This window comes from Solea solea, chromosome 7 (genome assembly GCF_958295425.1).
Source record: "Solea solea chromosome 7, fSolSol10.1, whole genome shotgun sequence".
Taxonomy (NCBI): Eukaryota; Metazoa; Chordata; class Actinopteri; order Pleuronectiformes; family Soleidae; genus Solea; species Solea solea.
This window is the reverse complement of record NC_081140.1, coordinates 149,574-176,967: the sequence shown is the minus strand read 5'-3', so window position 1 is coordinate 176,967 and position 27,394 is coordinate 149,574.

The following is a 27,394-nucleotide window of genomic DNA, read 5'->3' as shown; positions in this document are numbered from 1 at the left end:
CTTTTCTTCAATAATTCCTAAAGGCAATGAGCCTGGATGCTGATTTCTCCGTATGTGTATCAGGGACTAAAGCTTATCCCGGTTGCCGAGTTTCAGACCTGTGCAACTTTCGGAAAAGGTCAATGGTCAGCCGTTCGGGTGTGTTTTTTGTAATAATTCCTAAAGGCATTAAGCCAGGAGTCTGATTTTTCCGTATGTGTATCAGGGGCTAAGGCTAATCCAGGGTGCCGAGTTTCAGACCCGTGCAACCTTTGGAAAGGTCAAAGGTCAGCCGTTCGGGTGTGTTTTTTGTAATAATTCCTAAAGGCATTGAGCCAGGAGTCTGATTTTTCGTGTGTGTATAGGGACTAAGGCTGATCCAGGGTGCCGAGTTTCAGACCTGTGCAACCTTCGGAAAGGTCAATGGTCAGCCGTTCGGGTGTGTTTTTTGTAATAATTCCTAAAGGCATTGAGCCAGGAGTCTGATTTTTCGTGTGTGTATAGGGACTAAGGCTGATCCAGGGTGCCGAGTTTCAGACCTGTGCAACCTTCGGAAAGGTCAATGGTCAGCCGTTCGGGTGTGTTTTTTGTAATAATTCCTAAAGGCATTGAGCCAGGAGTCTGATTTTTCCGTATGTGTATCAGGGACTAAGGCTGATCGAGGGTATTTTAATCTTTTTTCTACTGTCCTATAATATGAAGTTAACATCTTATAAGGTATATTGATGTATCCTCAGTGTTTGAATTTATAATGATTTCACTGTTTGGATGTGTTATTCTATTTGTGTCTGTTTTTGTGCGCATTCAGCTGAGATAAGGCTGTTTCCGGATTTGTTTTCATTTTTCTACTTTCCCATAACATAAACCTCACAAATGAAGTTAACATCTTAAAAGATTTAGTTCTGTACCCTCAGTGTTTGATTTTGCAATGATTTCACTGTTTGGATGTGTTTTTCTATTGGTGTCTGTTTGTGTGCGCATTCAGCTGAGATAAGGCTGTTTCCGGATTTTTTTCATTTTTCTACTTTCCCATAACATAAACCTCACAAATGAAGTTAACAACTTAAAATATTTAGTTCTGTACCCTCAGTGTTTGATTTTGCAAAGATTTCACTGTTTGGATGGGTTTTTCTATGGGTGTCTGTTTGTGTGCACATTCAGCTGAGATAAGGCTGTTTCCGGATTTTTTTAATTTTTCTGCTGTCCCATGACATAAACCTCACAAATTAAGTTAACATCTTAAAAGATTTAGTTCTGTACCCTCAGTGTTTGATTTTGCAATGATTTCACTGTTTGAATGTGTTTTTCTATTTGTGTCTGTTTTTGTGCGCATTCAGCTGGAATACGACTGTTTTCTAATTTTTTTTCATTTTCTACTGTCCCATAACATAAACCTCACAAATAAAGTTAACATCTTATAAGATATTCTTCGGTACCCTCAGTGTTTGATTTTACAATGATTTCACTGTTTGAATGTGTTTTTCTATTTGTGTCTGTTTTTGTGCGCATTCAGCTGGAATACGACTGTTTTCTGATTTTTTTTCATTTTCTACTGTCCCATTACATAAACCTCACAAATAAAGTTAAAATCTTATAAGATATAGTTATATACCTTCAGTGTTTGATTTTGCAATGATTTCACTGTTTGGATGTGTTTTTCTATTTGTCTCTGTTTTTGTGTGCATTTAGCAGGGATACGGCTGTTTTCTGATTTTTTTCATTTTTTTATTGTCCCATAACATAAACCTCACAAATAAAGTTAACATCTCATAAGATACAGTTATATACCTTCAGTGTTTGATTTTGCAATGATTTCACTGTTTGAATGTGTTTTTCTATTTTTGTCTGTTTTTGTGCGCATTCAGCTGGAATACGATTGTTTTCTGATTTTTTTTCATTTTTCTACTGTCCCATAACATAAACCTCACAAATAAAGTTAACATCTCATAAGATACAGTTATATACCTTCAGTGTTTGATTTTGCAATGATTTCACTGTTTGAATGTGTTTTTCTATTTTTGTCTGTTTTTGTGCGCATTCAGCTGGAATACGATTGTTTTCTGATTTTTTTTAATTTTTCTACTGTCCCATAACATAAACCTCACAAATAAAGTTAACATCTTATAAGTTATTCTTCGGTACCCTCAGTGTTTGATTTTGCAATGATTTCACTGTTTGGATGTGTTTTTCTATTTGTGTCTGTTTTTGTGCGCATTCAGCTGGAATACGACTGTTTTCTGATTTTTTTTCATTTTCTACTGTCCCATAACATAAACCTCACAAATAAAGTTAACATCTTATAAGATATACTAATGTACCCTCGTCGTTCCGCTCGTCTTGGGACCCCAAACGACATATGAAATATTCACACTCCTGCGACCTGTAGAAATGTAGTTCCTCCAAAACTTCAACTCTGGCCAAAGAGTCTAAGACTGTATAGAGTCTGACATGACCTGATTTTCAGTTTTTGGACACAGGACTTTGGGCTTTTTTCCCCCTGGCCAAAAAAAACTGCCAAAAAAACAGTCTGTAAAATTCAAACGTAAGAAAGGTGGGAAACTGTCTTTTCTTCAATAATAACTAAAGGCAATGAGCCTGGATGCTGATTTCTCCGTATGTGTATCAGGGACTCCTGGCTGATCCAGGGTACCGAGTTTCAGACCCGTGCAACCTTTGGAAAGGTCAAAGGTCAGCCGCTGTGGTGTGTTTTTTGTAATAATTCCTAAAGGCATTGAGTCAGGAGTCTGATTTTTCCGTATGTGTATCAGGGACTAAAGCTTATCCCGGTTGCCGAGTTTCAGACCTGTGCAACTTTCGGAAAAGGTCAATGGTCAGCCGTTCGGGTGTGTTTTTTGTAATAATTCCTAAAGGCATTAAGCCAGGAGTCTGAGTTTTCCGTATGTGTATCAGGGACTAAGGCTAATCCAGGGTGCCGAGTTTCAGACCTGTGCAACCTTTGGAAAGGTCAAAGGTCAGCCGTTCGGGTGTGTTTTTTGTAATAATTCCTAAAGGCATTGAGCCAGGAGTCTGATTTTTCCGTGTGTGTATCAGGGACTAAGGCTGATCCAGGGTGCCGAGTTTCAGACCTGTGCAACCTTCGGAAAGGTCAATGGTCAGCCGTTCGGGTGTGTTTTTTGTAATAATTCCTAAAGTCATTGAGTCAGGAGTCTGATTTTTCCGTATGTGTATCAGGGACTAAAGCTTATCCCGGTAGCCGAGTTTCAGACCTGTGCAACCTTCGGAAAGGTCAATGGTCAGCCGTTCGGGTGTGTTTTTTGTAATAATTCATAAAGGCATTGAGCCAGGAGTCTGATTTTTCCGTATGTGTATCAGGGATTTAGGCTTATCCCGGGTGCAGAGTTTCAGGCTTGTGCAACCTTCGGAAAGGTCAATGGTCAGCCGTTCGGGTGTGTTTTTTGTAATAATTCCTAAAGGCATTAAGCCAGTGGTCTGATTTTTCCGTATCTGTATCAGGGACTAAGGCTTATCCAGGGTGCCAAGTTTCAGACCCGTGCAACCTTTGGAAAGGTCAAAGGTCAGCCGTTCGGGTGTGTTTTTTGTAATAATTCCTAAAGGCATTGAGCCAGGAGTCTGATTTTTCCGTATGTGTATCAGGGACTAAGGCTGATCCAGGGTGCCGAGTTTCAGACCTGTGCAACCTTCGGAAAGGTCAATGGTCAGCCGTTCGGGTGTGTTTTTTGTAATAATTCCTAAAGGCATTGAGCCAGGAGTCTGATTTTTCCGTATGTGTATCAGGGATTTAGGCTTATCCCCGGTGCAGAGTTTCAGACCTGTGCAACCTTCGGAAAGGTCAATGGTCAGCCGTTCGGGTGTGTTTTTTGTAATAATTCCTAAAGGCATTGAGCCAGGAGTCTGATTTTTCCGTATGTGTATCAGGGATTTAGGCTTATCCCGGGTGCAGAGTTTCAGGCTTGTGCAACCTTCGAAAAGGTCAATGGTCAGCCGTTCGGGTGTGTTTTTTGAAATAATTCCTAAAGGCATTGAGCCAGGAGTCAAATTTTTCCGTATGTGTATCAGGGATTTAGGCTTATCCCGGGTGCAGAGTTTCAGACCTGTGCAACCTTCGGAAAGGTCAATGGTCAGCCGTTCGGGTGTGTTTTTTGAAATAATTCCTAAAGGCATTGAGCCAGGAGTCAAATTTTTCCGTATGTGTATCAGGGATTTAGGCTTATCCCGGGTGCAGAGTTTCAGGCTTGTGCAACCTTCGGAAAGGTCAATGGTCAGCCGTTCGGGTGTGTTTTTTGTAATAATTCCTAAAGGCATTGAGCCAGGACTCTGATTTTTCCGTATGTGCATCAGGGACTAAGGCTAATCTAGCGTGCCGAGTTCCAGACCTGTGCAACCTTCGGAAAGGTCAATGGTCAGCCGTTCGGGTGTGTTTTTTGTAATAATTCCTAAAGGCATTGAGCCAGGAGTCTGATTTTTCCGTATGTGTATCAGGGATTTAGGCCTATCCCGGGTGCAGAGTTTCAGACCTGTGAAACCTTCGGAAAGGTCAATAGTCAGTCGTTCGGGTGTGTTTTTTGTAATAATTCCTAAAGTCATTGAGTCAGGAGTCTGATTTTTCCGTATGTGTATCAGGGACTAAAGCTTATCCCGGTAGCCGAGTTTCAGACCTGTGCAACCTTCGGAAAGGTCAATGGTCAGCCGTTCGGGTGTGTTTCTTGTAATAATTCATAAAGGCATTGAGCCAGGAGTCTGATTTTTCCGTATGTGTATCAGGGATTTAGGCTTATCCCGGGTGCAGAGTTTCAGGCTTGTGCAACCTTCGGAAAGGTCAATGGTCAGCCGTTCGGGTGTGTTTTTTTAAATAATTCCTAAAGGCATTGAGCCAGGAGTCTGATTTTTCCGTATGTGTATCAGGGACTAAAGCTTATCCCGGTTGCCGAGTTTCAGACCTGTGCAACCTTCGGAAAGGTCAAAGGTCAGCTGTTCGGGTGTGTTTTTTGTAATAATTCCTAAAGGCATTGAGCCAGGAGTCTGATTTTTCCGTATGTGCATCAGGGACTAAGGCTAATCTAGGGTGCCGAGTTCCAGACCTGTGCAACCTTCGAAAAGGTCAATGGTCAGCCGTTCGGGTGTGTTTTTTGTAATAATTCCTAAAGGCATTGAGCCAGGAGTCTGATTTTTCTGTATGTGTATCAGGGATTTAGGCCTATCCCGGGTGCAGAGTTTCAGACCTGTGCAACCTTCGGAAAGGTCAATAGTCAGTCGTTCGGGTGTGTTTTTTGTAATAATTCCTAAAGTCATTGAGTCAGGAGTCTGATTTTTCCGTATGTGTATCAGGGACTAAAGCTTATCCCGGTAGCCGAGTTTCAGACCTGTGCAACCTTCGGAAAGGTCAATGGTCAGCCGTTCGGGTGTGTTTTTTGTAATAATTCCTAAAGGCATTGAGCCAGGAGTCTGATTTTTCCGTATGTGTATCAGGGATTTAGGCTTATCCCGGGTGCAGAGTTTCAGGCTTGTGCAACCTTCGGAAAGGTCAATGGTCAGCCGTTCGGGTGTGTTTTTTGTAATAATTCCTAAAGGCATTAAGCCAGTGGTCTGATTTTTCCGTATCTGTATCAGGGACTAAGGCTTATCCAGGGTGCCAAGTTTCAGACCCGTGCAACCTTTGGAAAGGTCAAAGGTCAGCCGTTCGGGTGTGTTTTTTGTAATAATTCCTAAAGGCATTGAGCCAGGAGTCTGATTTTTCCGTATGTGTATCAGGGACTAAGGCTGATCCAGGGTGCCGAGTTTCAGACCTGTGCAACCTTCGGAAAGGTCAATGGTCAGCCGTTCGGGTGTGTTTTTTGTAATAATTCCTAAAGGCATTGAGCCAGGAGTCTGATTTTTCCGTATGTGTATCAGGGATTTAGGCTTATCCCCGGTGCAGAGTTTCAGACCTGTGCAACCTTCGGAAAGGTCAATGGTCAGCCGTTCGGGTGTGTTTTTTGTAATAATTCCTAAAGGCATTGAGCCAGGAGTCTGATTTTTCCGTATGTGTATCAGGGATTTAGGCTTATCCCGGGTGCAGAGTTTCAGGCTTGTGCAACCTTCGAAAAGGTCAATGGTCAGCCGTTCGGGTGTGTTTTTTGAAATAATTCCTAAAGGCATTGAGCCAGGAGTCAAATTTTTCCGTATGTGTATCAGGGATTTAGGCTTATCCCGGGTGCAGAGTTTCAGACCTGTGCAACCTTCGGAAAGGTCAATGGTCAGCCGTTCGGGTGTGTTTTTTGAAATAATTCCTAAAGGCATTGAGCCAGGAGTCAAATTTTTCCGTATGTGTATCAGGGATTTAGGCTTATCCCGGGTGCAGAGTTTCAGGCTTGTGCAACCTTCGGAAAGGTCAATGGTCAGCCGTTCGGGTGTGTTTTTTGTAATAATTCCTAAAGGCATTGAGCCAGGACTCTGATTTTTCCGTATGTGCATCAGGGACTAAGGCTAATCTAGCGTGCCGAGTTCCAGACCTGTGCAACCTTCGGAAAGGTCAATGGTCAGCCGTTCGGGTGTGTTTTTTGTAATAATTCCTAAAGGCATTGAGCCAGGAGTCTGATTTTTCCGTATGTGTATCAGGGATTTAGGCCTATCCCGGGTGCAGAGTTTCAGACCTGTGAAACCTTCGGAAAGGTCAATAGTCAGTCGTTCGGGTGTGTTTTTTGTAATAATTCCTAAAGTCATTGAGTCAGGAGTCTGATTTTTCCGTATGTGTATCAGGGACTAAAGCTTATCCCGGTAGCCGAGTTTCAGACCTGTGCAACCTTCGGAAAGGTCAATGGTCAGCCGTTCGGGTGTGTTTCTTGTAATAATTCATAAAGGCATTGAGCCAGGAGTCTGATTTTTCCGTATGTGTATCAGGGATTTAGGCTTATCCCGGGTGCAGAGTTTCAGGCTTGTGCAACCTTCGGAAAGGTCAATGGTCAGCCGTTCGGGTGTGTTTTTTTAAATAATTCCTAAAGGCATTGAGCCAGGAGTCTGATTTTTCCGTATGTGTATCAGGGACTAAAGCTTATCCCGGTTGCCGAGTTTCAGACCTGTGCAACCTTCGGAAAGGTCAAAGGTCAGCTGTTCGGGTGTGTTTTTTGTAATAATTCCTAAAGGCATTGAGCCAGGAGTCTGATTTTTCCGTATGTGCATCAGGGACTAAGGCTAATCTAGGGTGCCGAGTTCCAGACCTGTGCAACCTTCGAAAAGGTCAATGGTCAGCCGTTCGGGTGTGTTTTTTGTAATAATTCCTAAAGGCATTGAGCCAGGAGTCTGATTTTTCTGTATGTGTATCAGGGATTTAGGCCTATCCCGGGTGCAGAGTTTCAGACCTGTGCAACCTTCGGAAAGGTCAATAGTCAGTCGTTCGGGTGTGTTTTTTGTAATAATTCCTAAAGTCATTGAGTCAGGAGTCTGATTTTTCCGTATGTGTATCAGGGACTAAAGCTTATCCCGGTAGCCGAGTTTCAGACCTGTGCAACCTTCGGAAAGGTCAATGGTCAGCCGTTCGGGTGTGTTTTTTGTAATAATTCCTAAAGGCATTGAGCCAGGAGTCTGATTTTTCCGTATGTGTATCAGGGATTTAGGCTTATCCCGGGTGCAGAGTTTCAGACCTGTGCAACCTTCGGAAAGGTCAATGGTCAGCCGTTCGGGTGTGTTTTTTGTAATAATTCCTAAAGGCATTGAGTCAGGAGTCTGTTTTCTCCGTATGTGTATCAGGGACTAAACCTTATCCCGGTTGCCGAGTTTCAGACCTGTGCAACCATCGGAAAGGTCAAAGGTCAGCCGTTCGGGTGTGTTTTTTGTAATAATTCCTAAAGGCATTGAGCCAGGAGTCTAATTTTTCCGTATGTGCATCAGGGACTAAGGCTAATCTAGGGTGCCGAGTTCCAGACCTGTGCAACCTTCGGAAAGGTCAATGGTCAGCCGTTCGGGTGTGTTTTTTGTAATAATTCCTAAAGGCATTGAGCCAGGAGTCTGATTTTTCTGTATGTGTATCAGGGATTTAGGCCTTTCCCGGGTGCAGAGTTTCAGACCTGTGTAACCTTCGGAAAGGTCAATAGTCAGTCGTTCGGGTGTGTTTTTTGTAATAATTCCTAAAGTCATTGAGTCAGGAGTCTGATTTTTCCGTATGTGTATCAGGGACTAAAGCTTATCCCGGTAGCCGAGTTTCAGACCTGTGCAACCTTCGGAAAGGTCAATGGTCAGCCGTTCGGGTGTGTTTTTTGTAATAATTCATAAAGGCATTGAGCCAGGAGTCTGATTTTTCCGTATGTGTATCAGGGATTTAGGCTTATCCCGGGTGCAGAGTTTCAGGCTTGTGCAACCTTCGGAAAGGTCAATGGTCAGCCGTTCGGGTGTGTTTTTTGTAATAATTCCTAAAGGCATTGAGCCAGGAGTCTGATTTTTCCGTATGTGTATCAGGGATTCAGGCTTATCCCGGGTGCCGAGTTTCAGACCTGTGCAACCTTCGGAAAGGTCAATGGTCAGCCGTTCGGGTGTGTTTTTTGTAATAATTCCTAAAGGCATTAAGCCAGTGGTCTGATTTTTCCGTATCTGTATCAGGGACTAAGGCTTATCCAGGGTGCCAAGTTTCAGACCCGTGCAACCTTTGGAAAGGTCAAAGGTCAGCCGTTCGGGTGTGTTTTTTGTAATAATTCCTAAAGGCATTGAGCCAGGAGTCTGATTTTTCCGTATGTGTATCAGGGACTAAGGCTGATCCAGGGTGCCGAGTTTCAGACCTGTGCAACCTTCGGAAAGGTCAATGGTCAGCCGTTCGGGTGTGTTTTTTGTAATAATTCCTAAAGGCATTGAGCCAGGAGTCTGATTTTTCCGTATGTGTATCAGGGATTTAGGCTTATCCCCGGTGCAGAGTTTCAGACCTGTGCAACCTTCGGAAAGGTCAATGGTCAGCCGTTCGGGTGTGTTTTTTGTAATAATTCCTAAAGGCATTGAGCCAGGAGTCTGATTTTTCCGTATGTGTATCAGGGACTAATTCTGATCCAGGGTGCCGAGTTTCAGACCTGTGCAACCTTCGGAAAGGTCAATGGTCAGCCGTTCGGGTGTGTTTTTTGTAATAATTCCTAAAGGCATTGAGCCAGGAGTCTGATTTTTCCGTATGTGTATCAGGGATTTAGGCTTATCCCCGGTGCAGAGTTTCAGACCTGTGCAACCTTCGGAAAGGTCAATGGTCAGCCGTTCGGGTGTGTTTTTTGTAATAATTCCTAAAGGCATTGAGCCAGGAGTCTGATTTTTCCGTACGTGTATCAGGATTTAGTCTTATGTGCAACTTTCGGAAAGGTCAATGGTCAGCCGTTCGGGTGTGTTTTTTGTAATAATTCCTAAAGGCATTGAGCCAGGAGTCTGATTTTTCTGTATGTGTATCAGGGATTTAGTCTTATCCCGGGTGCAGAGTTTCAGACCTGTGCAACCTTTGGAAAGGTCAAAGGGTGTGTTTTTTGTAATAATTCCTAAAGGCATTAAGCCAGGAGTCTGATTTTTCCGTATGTGTATCAGGGACTAAGGCTGATCGAGGGTATTTTAATCTTTTTTCTACTGTCCTATAATATGAAGTTAACATCTTATAAGGTATATTGATGTACCCTCAGTGTTTGAATTTATAATGATTTCACTGTTTGGATGTGTTTTTCTATTTGTGTCTGTTTTTGTGCGCATTCAGCAGGGATACGGCTGTTTTCGGATTTTTTTCATTTTTCTACTTTCCCATAACATAAACCTCACAAATGAAGTTAGCATCTTAAAAGATTTAGTTCTGTACCCTCAGTGTTTGAATTTATAATGATTTCACTGTTTGGATGTGTTTTTCTGTTGGTGTCTGTTTTTGTGCGCATTCAGCAGGGATACGGCTGTTTTCGGATTTTTTTCATTTTTCTGCTGTCCCATAACATAAACCTCACAAATGAAGTTAACATCTTAAAAGATTTAGTTCTGTACCCTCAGTGTTTGATTTTGCAATGATTTCACTGTTGGGATGTGTTTTTCTATTGGTGTCTGTTTGTGTGCGCATTCAGCTGAGATAAGGCTGTTTCCGGATTTTTTTCATTTTTCTGCTGTCCCATAACATAAACCTCACAAATGAAGTTAACATCTTAAAAGATTTAGTTCTGTACCCTCAGTGTTTGATTTCGCAAAGATTTCACTGTTTGAATGCGTTTTTCTCTTGGTGTCTGTTTGTGTGCGCATTCAGCTGAGATAAGGCTGTTTTCGGATTTTTTTCATTTTTCTGCTGTCCCATAACATAAACCTCACAAATGAAGTTAACATCTTAAAAGATTTAGTTCTGTACCCTCAGTGTTTGATTTGGCAAAGATTTCACTGTTTGGATGTGTTTTTCTATTGGTGTCTGTTTGTGTGCGCATTCAGCTGAGATAAGGCTGTTTCCGGATTTTTTTCATTTTTCTGCTGTCCCATAACATAAACCTCACAAATGAAGTTAACATCTTAAGAGATTTAGTTCTGTATCCTCAGTGTTTGATTTTGCAATGATTTCACTGTTTGGATGTGTTTTTCTATTGCTGTCTGTTTGTGTGCGCATTCAGCTGAGATAAGGCTGTTTCCGGATTTTTTAAATTTTTTTATTGTCCTATAACATAAACCTCACAAATGAAGTTAACATCTCATAAGATATAGTTTTATACCTTCAATGTTTGATTTTGCAATGATTTCACTGTTTGAATGTGTTTTTCTATTTTTGTCTGTTTTTGTGCGCATTCACCTGGAATACGACTGTTTTCTGATTTTTTTCATTTTTCTACTGTCCCATAACATAAACCTCACAAATAAAGTTAACATCTTATAAGATATACTTCTGTACCCTCAGTGTTTGATTTTGCAATGATTTCACTGTTTGGATGTGTTTTTCTATTTGTGTTTTTATGCGCATTCAGCAAGTATACGGCTTTTTTTTTTTTTTTCAATTTTCTACTGTCCCATAACATAAACCTCACAAATGAAGTTAAAATCTTATAAGATATAGTTATATGCCTTCAGTGTTTGATTTTGCAATGATTTCACTGTTTGGATGTGTATTTCTATTTGTGTCTGTTTTTGTGCACATTCAGCAAGTATACGGCTGTTTTCTGATTTTTTTCAATTTTCTACTGTCCCATAACATAAACCTCACAAATAAAGTTAACATCTTATAAGATATACTTCTGTAACCTCAGTGTTTGATTTTGCAATGATTTCACTGTTTGGATGTGTTTTTCTATTTGTGTCTGTTTTGTGCACATTCAGCAAGTATACGGCTGTTTTCTGATTTTTTTCAATTTTCTACTGTCCCATAACATAAACCTCACAAATAAAGTTAACATCTTATAAGTTATACTTCTGTAACCTCAGTGTTTCATTTTGCAATGATTTCACTGTTTGGATGTGTTTTTCTATTTGTGTCTGTTTCTGTGCACATTCAGCAAGTATACGGCTGTTTTCTGATTTTTTTGAATTTTCTACTGTCCCATAACATAAACCTCACAAATAAAGTTAAAATCTTATAAGATATAGTTATATGCCGTCAGTGTTTGATTTTGCAATGATTTCACTGTTTGGATGTGTTTTTCTATTTGTGTCTGTTTTTGTGCACATTCAGCAAGTATACGGCTGTTTTCAGATTTTTTTCAATTTTCTATTGTCCCGTAACATAAACCTCATGAATAAAGTTAACATCTTATAAGATATACTTCTGTAACCTCAGTGTTTGATTTTGCAATGATTTCACTGTTTGGATGTGTTTTTCTATTTGTGTCTTTTGTTGTGCACATTCAGCAAGTATACGGCTGTTTTCTGATTTTTTTCAATTTTCTATTGTCCCGAAACATAAACCTCATAAATAAAGTTAACATCTTATAAGATATACTTCTGTAACCTCAGTGTTTGATTTTGCAATGATTTCACTGTTTGGATGTGTTTTTCTATATGTGTCTTTTGTTGTGCACATTCAGCAAGTATACAGCTGTTTTCTGATTTTTTTCAATTTTCTATTGTCCCGTAACATAAACCTCATGAATAAATTTAACATCGTGTAAGATATAGTTATATGCCTTCAGTGTTTGATTTTGCAATGATTTCACTGTTTGGATGTGTTTTTCTATTTGTGTCTGTTTTTGTGCACATTCAGCAAGTATACCGCTGTTTTCTGATTTTTTAAAATTTTCTACTGTCCCATAACATAAACGTCACAAATAAAGTTAAAATCTTATAAGATATACTTCTGTAACCTCAGTGTTTGATTTTGCAATGATTTCACTGTTTGGATGTGTTTTTCTATTTGTGTCTGTTTTGTGCACATTCAGCAAGTATACGGCTGTTTTCTGATTTTTTTCAATTTTCTACTGTCCCATAACATAAACGTCACAAATAAAATTAAAATCTTATAAGATATACTTCTGTAACCTCAGTGTTTGATTTTGCAATGATTTCACTGTTTGGATGTGTTTTTCTATTTGTGTCTGTTTTGTGCACATTCAGCAAGTATACGGCTGTTTTCTGATTTTTTTCAATTTTCTACTGTCCCATAACATAAACCTCACAAATAAAGTTAACATCTTATAAGATATAGTTATATGCCTTCAGTGTTTGATTTTGCAATGATTTCACTGTTTGGATGTGTTTTTCTATTTGTGTCTGTTTTTGTGCGCATTCAGCAAGTATACGGCTGTTTTCTGATTTTTTTCAATTTTCTACTGTCCCGTAACATAAACCTCACAAATAAAGTTAAAATCTTATAAGATATACTTCTGTAACCTCAGTGTTTGATTTTGCAATGATTTCACTGTTTGGATGTGTTTTTCTATTTGTGTCTGTTTTGTGCACATTCAGCAAGTATACGGCTGTTTTCTGATTTTTTTCAATTTTCTACTGTCCCATAACATAAACCTCACAAATAAAGTTAAAATCTTATAAGATATAGTTATATGCCTTCAGTGTTTGATTTTGCAATGATTTCACTGTTTGGATGTGTTTTTCTATTTGTGTCTGTTTTTGTGCGCATTCAGCAAGTATACGGCTGTTTTCTGATTTTTTACAATTTTCTACTGTCCCGTAACATAAACCTCACAAATAAAGTTAAAATCTTATAAGATATAATTATATGCCTTCAGTGTTTGATTTTGCAATGATTTCACTGTTTGGATGTGTTTTTCTATTTGTGTCTGTTTTTGTGCGCATTCAGCAAGTATACGGCTGTTTTCTGATTTTTTTCAATTTTCTACTGTCCCGTAACATAAACCTCACAAATAAAGTTAAAATCTTATAAGATATAGTTATTTATCCTCAGTGTTTGATTTTGCAATGATTTCACTGTTTGGATGTGTTTTTCTATTTGTGTCTTTTGTTGTGCACACACAGCAAGTATACGGCTGTTTTCTGTTTTTTTTTCATTTTCTACTGTCCCATAACATAAACCTCACAAATAAAGTTAAAATCTTATAAGATATAGCTATATGCCTTCAGTGTTTGATTTTGCAATGATTTCACTGTTTGGATGTGTTTTTCTATGTGTGTCTGTGTTTGTGCACATTCAGCAAGTATACGGCTGTTTTCTGATTTTTTTCAATTTTCTACTGTCCCATAACATAAACCTCACAAATAAAGTTAACATCTTATAAGATATACTTCTGTAACCTCAGTGTTTGCTTTTGCAATGATTTCACTGTTTGGATGTGTTTTTCTATTTGTGTCTGTTTTGTGCACATTCAGCAAGTATACGGCTGTTTTCTGATTTTTTTCAATTTTCTACTGTCCCATAACATAAACCTCACAAATAAAGTTAAAATCTTATAAGATATAATTATATGCCTTCAGTGTTTGATTTTGCAATGATTTCACTGTTTGGATGTGTTTTTCTATTTGTGTCTGTTTTTGTGCGCATTCAGCAAGTATACGGCTGTTATCTGATTTTTTTCAATTTTCTACTGTCCCATAACATAAACCTCACAAATAAAGTTAACATCTTATAAGATATACTTCTGTAACCTCAGTGTTTGATTTTGCAATGATTTCACAGTTTGGATGTGTTTTTCTATTTGTGTCTGTTTTGTGCACATTCAACAAGTATACGGCTGTTTTCTGATTTTTTTCAATTTTCTACTGTCCCGAAACATAAACCTCATAAATAAAGTTAACATCTTATAAGATATACTTCTGTAACCTCAGTGTTTGATTTTGCAATGATTTCACTGTCTGGATGTGTTTTTCTATTTGTGTCTTTTGTTGTGCACATTCAGCAAGTATACAGCTGTTTTCTGATTTTTTTCAATTTTCTATTGTCCCGTAACATAAACCTCATGAATAAATTTAACATCTTGTAAGATATAGTTATTTATCCTCAGTGTTTGATTTTGCAATGATTTCACTGTTTGGATGTGTTTTTCTATTTGTGTCTGTTTTGTGCGCATTCAGCAAGTATACGGCTGTTTTCTGATTTTTTTCAATTTTCTACTGTCCCATAACATAAACCTCACAAATAAAGTTAAAATCTTATAAGATATAGTTATATGCCGTCAGTGTTTGATTTTGCAATGATTTCACTGTTTGGATGTGTTTTTCTATTTGTGTCTGTTTTGTGCACATTCAGCAAGTATACGGCTGTTTTCTGATTTTTTTCAATTTTCTACTGTCCCATAACATAAACCTCACAAATAAAGTTAAAATCTTATAAGATATAATTATATGCCTTCAGTGTTTGATTTTGCAATGATTTCACTGTTTGGATGTGTTTTTCTATTTGTGTCTGTTTTTGTGCGCATTCAGCAAGTATACGGCTGTTTTCTGATTTTTTTCAATTTTCTACTGTCCCGTAACAAACCTCACAAATAAAGTTAACATCTTATAAGATATACTTCTGTAACCTCAGTGTTTGATTTTGCAATGATTTCACTGTTTGGATGTGTTTTTCTATTTGTGTCTGTTTTTGTGCACATTCAGCAAGTATACGGCTGTTTTCAGATTTTTTTCAATTTTCTATTGTCCCGTAACATAAACCTCATGAATAAAGTTAACATCTTATAAGATATACTTCTGTAACCTCAGTGTTTGATTTTGCAATGATTTCACTGTCTGGATGTGTTTTTCTATTTGTGTCTTTTGTTGTGCACATTCAGCAAGTATACAGCTGTTTTCTGATTTTTTTCAATTTTCTACTGTCCCATAACATAAACGTCACAAATAAAGTTAACATCTTATAAGATATACTTCTGTAACCTCAGTGTTTGATTTTGCAATGATTTGACTGTTTGGATGTGTTTTTCTATTTGTGTCTGTTTTTGTGCACATTCAGCAAATATACGGCTGTTTTCTGATTTTTTTCAATTTTCTACTGTCCCATAACATAAACCTCACAAATAAAGTTAAAATCTTATAAGATATAGTTATATGCCGTCAGTGTTTGATTTTGCAATGATTTCACTGTTTGGATGTGTTTTTCTATTTGTGTCTGTTTTGTGCACATTCAGCAAGTATACGGCTGTTTTCTGATTTTTTTCAATTTTCTACTGTCCCATAACATAAACCTCACAAATAAAGTTAAAATCTTATAAGATATAGTTATTTATCCTCAGTGTTTGATTTTGCAATGATTTCACTGTTTGGATGTGTTTTTCTATTTGTGTCTGTTTTGTGCGCATTCAGCAAGTATACGGCTGTTTTCTGATTTTTTTCAATTTTCTACTGTCCCATAACATAAACCTCACAAATAAAGTTAACATCTTATAAGATATAGTTATATGCCTTCAGTGTTTGATTTTGCAATGATTTCACTGTTTGGATGTGTTTTTCTATTTGTGTCTTTTGTTGTGCACATTCAGCAAGTATACGGCTGTTTTCTGATTTTTTTCAATTTTCTACTGTCCCATAACATAAACCTCACAAATAAAGTTAAAATCTTATAAGATATACTTCTGTACCCTCAGTGTTTGATTTTGCAATGATTTCACTGTTTGGATGTGTTTTTCTATTTGTGTCTTTTGTTGTGCACATTCAGCAAGTATACGGCTGTTTTCTGATTTTTTTCAATTTTCTACTGTCCCATAACATAAACCTCACAAATAAAGTTAAAATCTTATAAGATATACTTCTGTAACCTCAGTGTTTGATTTTGCAATGATTTCACTGTTTGGATGTGTTTTTCTATGTGTGACTGTGTTTGTGCACATTCAGCAATTACACGGCTGTTTTCTGATTTTTTTCAATTTTCTACTGTCCCATAACATAAACCTCACAAATAAAGTTAACATCTTATAAGATATACTTCTGTAACCTCAGTGTTTGATTTTGCAATGATTTCACTGTTTGGATGTGTTTTTCTATTTGTGTCTGTGTTTGTGCACATTCAGCAAGTATACGGCTGTTTTCTGATTTTTTTCAATTTTCTACTGTCCCATAACATAAACCTCACAAATAAAGTTAAAATCTTATAAGATATAGTTATATGCCTTCAGTGTTTGATTTTGCAATGATTTCACTGTTTGGATGTGTTTTTCTATGTGTGTCTGTGTTTGTGCACATTCAGCAAGTATACGGCTGTTTTCTGATTTTTTTCAATTTTCTACTGTCCCATAACACAAACCTCACAAATACAGTTAACATCTTATAAGATTTACTTATGTAACCTCAGTGTTTGATTTTGCAATGATTTCACTGTTTGGATGTTTTTTTCTATTTGTGTCTGTTTTTGTGCACATTCAGCAAGTATACGGCTGTTTTCTGATTTTTTTCAATTTTCTACTGTCCCATAACATAAACCTCACAAATAAAGTTAAAATCTTATAAGATATAGTTATATGCCTTCAGTGTTTGATTTTGCAATGATTTCACTGTTTGGATGTGTTTTTCTATGTGTGTCTGTGTTTGTGCACATTCAGCAAGTATACGGCTGTTTTCTGTTTTTATTCAATTTTCTACTGTCCCATAACATAAACCTCACAAATAAAGTTAACATCTTATAAGATATACTTCTGTAACCTCAGTGTTTGATTTTGCAATGATTTCACTGTTTGGATGTGTTTTTCTATTTGTGTCTGTTTTTGTGCACATTCAGCAAGTATACGTCTGTTTTCTGATTTTTTTCAATTTTCTACTGTCCCATAACAAACCTCACAAATAAAGTTAACATCTTATAAGATATACTTCTGTAACCTCAGTGTTTGATTTTGCAATGATTTCACTGTTTGGATGTGTTTTTCTATTTGTGTCTGTTTTTGTGCACATTCAGCAAGTATACGGCTGTTTTCTGATTTTTTTGAATTTTCTACTGTCCCATAACATAAACCTCACAAATAAAGTTAACATCTTATAAGATATAGTTATATGCCTTCAGTGTTTGATTTTGCAATGATTTCACTGTTTGGATGTGTTTTTCTATTTGTGTCTGTTTTGTGCACATTCAGCAAGTATACGGCTGTTTTCTGATTTTTTTCAATTTTCTCCTCGCCCATAACATAAACCTCACAAATAAAGTTAACATCTTATAAGATATACTTCTGTAACCTCAGTGTTTGATTTTGCAATGATTTCACTGTTTGGATGTGTTTTTCTATTTGTGTCTTTTGTTGTGCACATTCAGCAAGTATACGGCTGTTTTCTGATTTTTTTCAATTTTCTACTGTCCCATAACATAAACCTCACAAATAAAGTTACCATCTTATAAGATATACTTCTGTAACCTCAGTGTTTGATTTTGCAATGATTTCACTGTTTGGATGTGTTTTTCTATTTGTGTCTGTTTTTGTGCACATTCAGCAAGTATATGGCTGTTTTCTGATTTTTTTCAATTTTCTACTGTCCCATAACAAACCTCACAAATAAAGTTAACATCTTATAAGATATACTTCTGTAACCTCAGTGTTTGATTTTGCAATGATTTCACTGTTTGGATGTGTTTTTCTATTTGTGTCTTTTGTTGTGCGCATTCAGCAAGTATACGGCTGTTTTCTGATTTTTTTCAATTTTCTACTGTCCCATAACAAACCTCACAAATAAAGTTAACATCTTATAAGATATACTTCTGTAACCTCAGTGTTTGATTTTGCAATGATTTCACTGTTTGGATGTGTTTTTCTATTTGTGTCTGTTTTTGTGCACATTCAGCAAGTATACGGCTGTTTTCTGATTTTTTTCAATTTTCTACTGTCCCATAACATAAACCTCACAAATAAAGTTAAAATCTTATAAGATATAGTTATATGCCTTCAGTGTTTGATTTTGCAATGATTTCACTGTTTGGATGTGTTTTTCTATTTGTGTCTGTTTTTGTGCACATTCAGCAAGTATACCGCTGTTTTCTGATTTTTTAAAATTTTCTACTGTCCCATAACATAAACGTCACAAATAAAGTTAAAATCTTATAAGATATACTTCTGTAACCTCAGTGTTTGATTTTGCAATGATTTCACTGTTTGGATGTGTTTTTCTATTTGTGTCTGTTTTGTGCACATTCAGCAAGTATACGGCTGTTTTCTGATTTTTTTCAATTTTCTACTGTCCCATAACATAAACCTCACAAATAAAGTTAACATCTTATAAGATATAGTTATATGCCGTCAGTGTTTGATTTTGCAATGATTTCACTGTTTGGATGTGTTTTTCTATTCTTTTGTTGTGCACATTCAGCAAGTATACCGCTGTTTTCTGATTTTTTTCAATTTTCTACTGTCCCATAACATAAACCTCACAAATGAAGTTAACATCTTATAAGATATAGTTATATGCCGTCAGTGTTTGATTTTGCAATGATTTCACTGTTTGGATGTGTTTTTCTATTTGTGTCTTTTGTTGTGCACATTCAGCAAGTATACGGCTGTTTTCTGATTTTTTTCAATTTTCTACTGTCCCATAACATAAAACTCACAAATAAAGTTAACATCTTATAAGATATAGTTATATGCCGTCAGTGTTTGATTTTGCAATGATTTCACTGTTTGGATGTGTTTTTCTATTTGTGTCTTTTGTTGTGCACATTCAGCAAGTATACGGCTGTTTTCTGATTTTTTTCAATTTTCTACCGTCCCATAACATAAACCTCACAAATAAAGTTATTATCTCATAATTATCTTCTGTAACCTCAGTGTTTGATTTTGCAATGATTTCACTGTTTGGATGTGTTTTTCTATTTGTGTCTGTTTTTGTGCACATTCAGCAAGTATACGGCTGTTTTCTGATTTTTTTCAATTTTCTACTGTCGCATAACAGAAACCTCACAAATAAAGTTAACATCTTATAAGATATACTTCTGTACCCTCAGTGTTTGATTTTGCAATGATTTCACTGTTTGGGTGTGTTTTTCTATTTGTGTCTGTTTTGTGCACATTCAGCAAGTTGTGAAAGAAATTCTTGAGTCATCAGTGTTGAGTAAATCATATCTTTACTGCATGCATGGATTTCTGCATGGAGGAGAGACACTGTCACCAAGGACGGTCTAAAATGGTCTCTCCCCTTCCTCCAAAAAGCTTCACCACTTATACAGAAACATCAAAGTAAAACAACAACAGACACAAGAAACAACGTTTATGACCCCCTGACATGTCACCTAATGTTTACGATGAATAACAGATGCCATTTGTTGAAACCCTAAGTTGACCTTTCCTGATCATACACTTTCCCGAGCCTCCATTCACAGCTTGACTGTTAGTTGTTGTCTTTAGAACATTACAGGACGCAAGAAGAAAACCAGTTATTTCCCACATTCCTCCCTTTTGACACAAAGTGTCAACATATATTTGGGAAATCACATGGTCTCATCAACTAACTCTTTCTATGACTACACATGGCAAACATATTAGTATAGGTTAACTATTAATTCTCAGTACGTAACAAGAAAAAATAAAACAACACCAAAAAAAACAAAACAAAACAAAACATCAAAACAAAACAATTCTATTCATACTATCTCTTAATCTGAATTATCTCACTATATGGGTTCCCTGAGGCCTATTCTGAAATGTGACACACATTCAATTCACAATCCTAACTTTGTTCACAAGGTACTTTCACATACAATGGTGTTCTGTCACCTCCAAGTACTCCACCTATACACCTATACACAGAAGCTTGCATACAAGTGAGTGCACACAAAAAAGTACAACAACAACAAAAAGTTATACAAAACACAATTAGCACAGGGATACACACATGAACAATCATTTCATCCCAGGGACCAAATTGTTTATTTAACGATCTGTTGAAAGTAAAACCTTATTTCGTTCAGCGTGCAGAACGTGTGTCCAGATATTCGCTATTGTCCAGTTTCCCATCCACCACATGTAGCCATGACACGATCCTTGAGGCTAAGATGATCGTATGCCTCATTTTCTGCGTCGATGCCAGAGTGAGCTGCAAAAACAGTTTCCATACGAGTGCGGTAGTCAGCTGCTAACTCACCCTCCTTTTGTTTTGTGTTGTGGATCTCTGACCAACACACTCTTAAGGGGAAAGCAGCACGCACAGTTTCAGCCAGGTTGACCATCATGTCGTTGAACCGCACTGATTCAATGGCTGGGGATGTCGACCAGTTGGCCGGTCGGATGTTGGCCCATCTGAGTTTAAAACACCTCCGACACACAGCTTCTACCTCGTCTTCATCTGTTGGCCGTGGCTGTGGATTTGGGAATGTCAACATAGGCATCTGGTGCACGTTTCCTTTGTCCCCTTGACTCCAGAGCCAGTAGTCAAAAGAAGCTGCTAATGGAGAGGAGACATGTCTGGGAAAAGCAATGTTAGCTGGTTGAGTCGTAATATCAGTCCCTTTGTTTTTTCTCATAGATGTTGGAAGGGTTTACAGATCAGGGTACAGCTTTGGCTTCTTCTCCTTCTCGCCTTCAGAGTCCTTTTTGGGATTCAGCTGTAGGTGATTGTCCTGCTGTTTGACTTTGAGGGAGGTGGGGGTGCAGACACGGGGGGGAACATATGGAGGAGGCAGATTCACTTCTCTGGCCCTACGTCTCTGTCTTTCCTCCTTTTTGCCACCTTCTTCTTTACTTTCTTTTCCTTTCTCTCTTCTAACAATACCCTACACCTTTTCAAACAATCAGTACTTAATGTGCCGATTATAAGAAACACTTCCTCGGTCAAATGGTGCCAGAGTGGAACATCTCCAACAACACTTTTACCCCATTTCTCTTTTTTATTTACTTAATATGTTAATAGCCTAACGCTCATGCTATAATAACTTCAACTAAGAAATAAAAAACTCAAACAAACTTCACAGCCTGCAATGACCCCATATCAAAAATAGCTTTTCCTCTTCAACACAAGCTCTAAAAACTGATCTTATGTCCACACATACATAAAACAACACAAAACAATACAAGACAACACATAAACCAGATTTCTAAATTTTACTCAGTCCCAATTTTAAATTAATATGTCAAATTTAAAATAAATCCTAATCTTAACACCTTTTTTCTTAAAAAAACATTTCCTCTTCTTCTCACAGAACAACACAAAACAATACAAGACAACACATAGTCCAAATTTAAATTTTACTAAGTCCCAATTGTAAAAATATATGTCGACTTTAAAAGAAATCTTAAATTTAACACTTTTCCCTTCTTTTTTTTTCTTTTGTAACGTTTGCTCTTCTTCTCTTTAATTTTTTTATAATTTCTATGCTCAATTTTCACTTAGTAGAAGAATACCATGTCTTACAGTTTCTTTCGAAATCTGGCACCGTATATTCAACTTACTGTTGTTACTTATTGGCTGAATTTATTTTTTAATTTATTTTTTTTATTTTAATTCAGAGCTTCAATTCCACACAGGAATTAAATGAAGCTAGTCTCCAAATCACACAGGAATTATATGGAGACGGTCTCGGTTACCACAAAGGAATTACACCAGACCTCGATATTCAACCACACAGGAATTATAGAATATCTTGATAGCCTACCACACAGGAATTACAACTATCTACCTAGGTGTCTAGTCTTCAAAACCACACAGGAATTATATGAAGACGGTCTCCAAACCACACAGGAATTATATGGAGACGGTCACGGTTAACACAAAGGAATTACACCGGACCTCGATATTCAACCACACAGGAATTATAGAATATCTCGACAGTTTACCACAAAGGAATTACAACTGTCTACCTAGGTTTCTAGTCTTCAAAACCACACAGGAATTATATGAAGACGGTCTCGGTTACCACAAAGGAATTACACCGGACCTCGATATTCAACCACACAGGAATTATAGAATATCTCGACAGTCTACCACAAAGGAATTATAACTGTCTACCTGAAAATGATTTAAAAAACACCGTACTCACTTTTTAAATAGATGGAGCGTCCGCTGGTCAGCACCCGTTTCTGACATCAAGCAAATTCCTGTCCTCCTTTGTGGAGCGGAATTTTTCCTTACCAGTAATAACCTTCAGTCAGAACCCAGGCCCTGAGCATTGGAGCGTCCATCCCATCCTCGTCGCCAAAATGTGAAAGAAATTCTTGAGTCATCAGTGTTGAGTAAATCATATCTTTACTGCATGCATGGATTTCTGCATGGAGGAGAGACACTGTCACCAAGGACGGTCTAAAATGGTCTCTCCCCTTCCTCCAAAAAGCTTCACCACTTATACAGAAACATCAAAGTAAAACAACAACAGACACAAGAAACAACGTTTATGACCCCCTGAGATGTCACCTAATGTTTACGATGAATAACAGATGCCATTTGTTGAAACCCTAAGTTGACCTTTCCTGATCATACACTTTCCCGAGCCTCCATTCACAGCTTGACTGTTAGTTGTTGTCTTTAGAACATTACAGGACGCAAGAAGAAAACCAGTTATTTCCCACAAAGTGTACGGCTGTTTTCTGATTTTTTTCAATTTTCTACTGTCCCATAACATAAACCTCACAAATAAAGTTAACATCTTATAAGATATAGTTATATGCCTTCAGTGTTTGATTTTGCAATGATTTCACTGTTTGGATGTGTTTTTCTATTTGTGTCTGTTTTGTGCACATTCAGCAAGTATACGGCTGTTTTCTGATTTTTTTCAATTTTCTCCTCGCCCATAACATAAACCTCACAAATAAAGTTAACATCTTATAAGATATACTTCTGTAACCTCAGTGTTTGATTTTGCAATGATTTCACTGTTTGGATGTGTTTTTCTATTTGTGTCTTTTGTTGTGCACATTCAGCAAGTATACGGCTGTTTTCTGATTTTTTTCAATTTTCTACTGTCCCATAACATAAACCTCACAAATAAAGTTACCATCTTATGAGATATACTTCTGTAACCTCAGTGTTTGATTTTGCAATGATTTCACTGTTTGGATGTGTTTTTCTATTTGTGTCTGTTTTTGTGCACATTCAACAAGTATATGGCTGTTTTCTGATTTTTTTCAATTTTCTACTGTCCCATAACAAACCTCACAAATAAAGTTAACATCTTATAAGATATACTTCTGTAACCTCAGTGTTTGATTTTGCAATGATTTCACTGTTTGGATGTGTTTTTCTATTTGTGTCTTTTGTTGTGCGCATTCAGCAAGTATACGGCTGTTTTCTGATTTTTTTCAATTTTCTACTGTCCCATAACAAACCTCACAAATAAAGTTAACATCTTATAAGATATACTTCTGTAACCTCAGTGTTTGATTTTGCAATGATTTCACTGTTTGGATGTGTTTTTCTATTTGTGTCTGTTTTTGTGCACATTCAGCAAGTATACGGCTGTTTTCTGATTTTTTTCAATTTTCTACTGTCCCATAACATAAACCTCACAAATAAAGTTAAAATCTTATAAGATATAGTTATATGCCTTCAGTGTTTGATTTTGCAATGAATTCACTGTTTGGATGTGTTTTTCTATTTGTGTCTGTTTTTGTGCACATTCAGCAAGTATACGGCTGTTTTCTGATTTTTTTCAATTTTCTACTGTCCCATAACATAAACCTCACAAATAAAGTTAACATCTTATAAGATATACTTCTGTAACCTCAGTGTTTGATTTTGCAATGATTTCACTGTTTGGATGTGTTTTTCTATTTGTGTCTGTTTTTGTGCACATTCAGCAAGTATACGGCTGTTTTCTGATTTTTTTCAATTTTCTACTGTCCCATAACATAAACCTCACAAATAAAGTTAACATCTTATAAGATATACTTCTGTAACCTCAGTGTGTGATTTTGCAATGATTTCACTGTTTGGATGTGTTTTTCTCTTTGTGTCTGTTTTTGTGCACATTCAGCAAGTATACGGCTGTTTTCTGATTTTTTTCAATTTTCTACTGTCCCATAACATAAACCTCACAAATAAAGTTAACATCTTATAAGATATAGTTATATGCCTTCAGTGTTTGATTTTGCAATGACTTCACTGTTTGGATGTGTTTTTCTATTTGTGTCTGTTTTTGTGCACATTCAGCAAGTATACGGCTGTTTTCTGATTTTTTTCAATTTTCTACTGTCCCATAACATAAACCTCACAAATAAAGTTAACATCTTATAAGATATAGTTATATGCCTTCAGTGTTTGATTTTGCAATGATTTCACTGTTTGGATGTGTTTTTCTATTTGTGTCTGTTTTTGTGCACATTCAGCAAGTATACGGCTGTTTTCTGATTTTTTTCAATTTTCTACTGTCCCATAGCATAAACCTCACAAATAAAGTTAACATCTTATAAGATATACTTCTGTAACCTCAGTGTTTGATTTTGCAATGATTTCACTGTTTGGATGTGTTTTTCTATTTGTGTCTGTTTTTGTGCACATTCAGCAAGTATACGGCTGTTTTCTGATTTTTTTCAATTTTCTACTGTCCCATAACATAAACCTCACAAATAAAGTTAAAATCTTATAAGATATAGTTATATGCCGTCAGTGTTTGATTTTGCAATGATTTCACTGTTTGGATGTGTTTTTTTATTTGTGTCTTTTGTTGTGCACATTCAGCAAGTATACGGCTGTTTTCTGATTTTTTTCAATTTTCTACTGTCCCATAACATAAACCTCACAAATAAAGTTAACATCTTATAAGATATACTTCTGTACCCTCAGTGTTTGATTTTGCAATGATTTCACTGTTTGGATGTGTTTTTCTATTTGTGTCTTTTGTTGTGCACATTCAGCAAGTATCGACTGATTTTTTTCAATTTTCTACTGTCCCATAACATAAACCTCACAAATGAAGTTAACATCTTATAAGATATAGTTATATGCCGTCAGTGTTTGATTTTGCAATGATTTCACTGTTTGGATGTGTTTTTCTATTTGTGTCTGTTTTGTGCACATTCAGCAAGTATACGGCTGTTTTCTGATTTTTTTCAATTTTCTACTGTCGCATAACATAAACCTCACAAATAAAGTTAACATATTATAAGATATACTTCTGTACCCTCAGTGTTTGATTTTGCAATGATTTCACTGTTTGGATGTTTTTTTCTATTTGTGTCTGTTTTTGTGCGCATTCAGCAAGTATACGGCTGTTTTCTGATTCTTTTGAATTTTCTACTGTCCCATAACATAAACCTCACAAATAAAGTTAAAATCTTATAAGATATAGTTATATGCCTTCAGTGTTTCATTTTGCAATGATTTCACTGTTTGGATGTGTTTTTCTATGTGTGTCTGTGTTTGTAGACATTCAGCAAGTATACGGCTGTTTTCTGATTTTTTTCAATTTTCTACTGTCCCATAACATAAACCTCACAAATAAAGTTATTATCTTATAAGATATACTTCTGTAACCTCAGTGTTTGATTTTGCAATGATTTCACTGTTTGGATGTGTTTTTCTATTTGTGTCTGTTTTTGTGCACATTCAGCAAGTATACGGCTGTTTTCTGATTTTTTTCAATTTTCTACTGTCCCATAACATAAACCTCACAAATAAAGTTAACATCTTATAAGATATAGTTATATGCCTTCAGTGTTTGATTTTGCAATGATTTTACTGTTTGGATGTGTTTTTCTATTTGTGTCTGTTTTTGTGCGAATTCAGCAAGTATACGGCTGTTTTCTGGTTTTTTTCAATTTTCTACTGTCCCATAACATAAACCTCACAAATAAAGTTAAAATCTTATGAGATATAGTTATATGCCTTCAGTGTTTGATTTTGCAATGATTTCACTGTTTGGATGTGTTTTTCTATTTGTGTCTGTTTTGTGCACATTCAGCAAGTATACGGCTGTTTTCTGATTTTTTTCAATTTTCTCCTCGCCCATAACATAAACCTCACAAATAAAGTTAACATCTTATAAGATATACTTCTGTAACCTCAGTGTTTGATTTTGCAATGATTTCACTGTTTGGATGTGTTTTTCTATTTGTGTCTGTTTTTGTGCACATTCAGCAAGTATACGGCTGTTTTCTGATTTTTTTCAATTTTCTACTGTCCCATAACATAAACCTCACAAATAAAGTTAACATCTTATAAGATATACTTCTGTAACCTCAGTGTTTGATTTTGCAATGATTTCACTGTTTGGATGTGTTTTTCTATTTGTGTCTGTTTTTGTGCACATTCAGCAAGTATACGGCTGTTTTCTGATTTTTTTCAATTTTCTACTGTCCCATAACATAAACCTCACAAATAAAGTTAACATCTTATAAGATATAGTTATATGCCTTCAGTGTTTGATTTTGCAATGACTTCACTGTTTGGATGTGTTTTTCTATTTGTGTCTGTTTTTGTGCACATTCAGCAAGTATACGGCTGTTTTCTGATTTTTTTCAATTTTCTACTGTCCCATAACATAAACCTCACAAATAAAGTTAACATCTTATAAGATATAGTTATATGCCTTCAGTGTTTGATTTTGCAATGATTTCACTGTTTGGATGTGTTTTTCTATTTGTGTCTGTTTTTGTGCACATTCAGCAAGTATACGGCTGTTTTCTGATTTTTTTCAATTTTCTACTGTCCCATAGCATAAACCTCACAAATAAAGTTAACATCTTATAAGATATACTTCTGTAACCTCAGTGTTTGATTTTGCAATGATTTCACTGTTTGGATGTGTTTTTCTATTTGTGTCTGTTTTTGTGCACATTCAGCAAGTATACGGCTGTTTTCTGATTTTTTTCAATTTTCTACTGTCCCATAACATAAACCTCACAAATAAAGTTAAAATCTTATAAGATATAGTTATATGCCGTCAGTGTTTGATTTTGCAATGATTTCACTGTTTGGATGTGTTTTTCTATTTGTGTCTTTTGTTGTGCACATTCAGCAAGTATACGGCTTTTTTTTGATTTTTTTCAATTTTCTACTGTCCCATAACATAAACCTCACAAATAAAGTTAACATCTTATAAGATATACTTCTGTACCCTCAGTGTTTGATTTTGCAATGATTTCACTGTTTGGATGTGTTTTTCTATTTGTGTCTGTTTTTGTGCACATTCAGCAAGTATACGGCTGTTTTCTGATTTTTTTCAATTGTCTACTGTCCCATAACATAAACCTCA